The sequence below is a fragment of the Pundamilia nyererei genome, unplaced genomic scaffold (genome assembly GCF_000239375.1).
Source record: "Pundamilia nyererei isolate P.nyererei 1_Seehausen unplaced genomic scaffold, PunNye1.0 scaffold00190, whole genome shotgun sequence".
Classification (NCBI taxonomy): Eukaryota; Metazoa; Chordata; class Actinopteri; order Cichliformes; family Cichlidae; genus Pundamilia; species Pundamilia nyererei.
Genome location: NW_005187591.1, coordinates 418796 through 420521, shown reverse-complemented (window position 1 = coordinate 420521; position 1726 = coordinate 418796). Strand labels below are relative to the sequence as shown.

Sequence of the window (1726 nt, the reverse complement as noted above, 5' to 3'; positions counted from 1 at the left end):
ATTAGAATGCCAATCAGTCAACTGACAGGAGTGGGTGGATTTAAACGGTCTGGAATGTAATGCTGCTGAAGGCAAATGCTGCACTTCAACACCACCACAATCTACTGCCTTAAAAGTTACCATCAAGAACAGGAAGTGCCCCAATCAAACCCATTCATCCATCTTTTCTGCTTATCCAGTTCAGGGTCACAGTGAGGCTTGAGCCCATCCCAGCTATCACAGGCGAGAGCGCAGGGTAGATCCTGGACAAGTCGCATGTTGACCGCGGGGCTAAAAAACCGCCCACGCAGACACGGTGAGAACATGCAGACCTCCTTGCTGTTGCTTTGAGGTGAAAGTGTTAACCACCGTGCTTTGCAGCCTTTGTCAATCCATTCCAGGAAATAACTGAACATTCTAACCCTCACAGACAGATTTATAGCAAAGCTGTTTTGTTAGTGTGCTTACTTTGCTATACAAAACCTGGAAGCAGTATTTATGCATCTGCTGTGTTTTTTTATCAAGTGATTGATGATTTATTAGTTTGTTTTCCCTAGCCATCATTTAAAGATACTGATGACAGACTCATATATGAAAAAGAAAAGCAGCAAACGGTACTTTTTCTTCACCCCCCCTTCTCATTGACAAATAAAGAATTTTCTTTTTTATTTCGTCAGCTCAAATGGCAGGAATGTACAACAACTTACTCAGCTCCCCTGCTTCTCTGGGAAAATACTGCTACATGTAACTTTGGAAAAGACAGGTTAAAGCACGGGGACTCAATTCCTCCTGTCATAACTTCATCATGTGACTTTTAAGAGGAAGAGGCCCGACAGCATGAAGGTCCGCACAACAGAATGTAACTGAAAAGACTAGTAAAGAAGCAGCCAGCTTAGAGTTTCACGGATTAACAAAAATAAGAACAACAGCACTCAAGACTTCCACACTATCACAGCTTTGTGGTGTATACCGAAATATCGGCAACAACTGAAACGACTCAGCGCTAACTGCACTCAGCAGGGACTTGACACAGAGGTCGTGGAGTTGGGGAACACAGCCAGGAAATGGCTCACTGGTGACATGGCCAGACTTTCCTTATCTCGCTGGTTCACCAGCTCCATTTCTGTGAAGTACATATTTGCCTAAGAAGGTTTGCCCTAATTCTTGTTTACACAACACTTGAATACAGTCAGCGCCGAGCTTATTCACCAGCAGTTACTGGATTGTTCCTGTCACGACCAACAGAAAAGGCCAAATGAGTTTATCTGAATACACTGTGACACAATATTCAATATCACAGAGAAAAAACAGGCTGGCTCTGCCTATGAGAAACCCTCTATAATGAAGGGTGTTATTCACTTGGTGCATTATTAAAGGACAAATAACTGAAGAACTGACCTATATTTCACTTATTATCGCACAGACAGAAATATGACTGACCTACATTTAACTCAGTCAGTAATCATTTTAGTTTAGTCAGCAGGAAAACTGTTGGAGTTGTACTAATAATACTTTCATTTTCAGGTTACAGAGTCACAATAAAAACTTTCCTTTTGATTTCAAATCAAAACTTCAGTGGCTGTTTGTCCAATAAGTGAACAATTTCAGACACATAACATGTAAAACAGGGGTTCCAAACATAAGGCTCAAGGTCCAGAATCAGCCTGCAAAACACTCCAATGTGGCCTATTGAACGGCTTTTGAAATTTTGAAGGATGACATAAATTGTAGACTTTAGAATTCTTTT

The 1726-nt window shown here is 41.3% G+C and overlaps 1 protein-coding gene across 1 annotated transcript in view; it reads right to left on the bottom strand.

Annotated features, from left to right (window-relative positions):
• rab20 (RAB20, member RAS oncogene family) overlaps positions 1-1726 on the bottom strand; it is a 6018-nt gene that overhangs the window by 2051 nt on the left and 2241 nt on the right. The window lies entirely within an intron of this gene.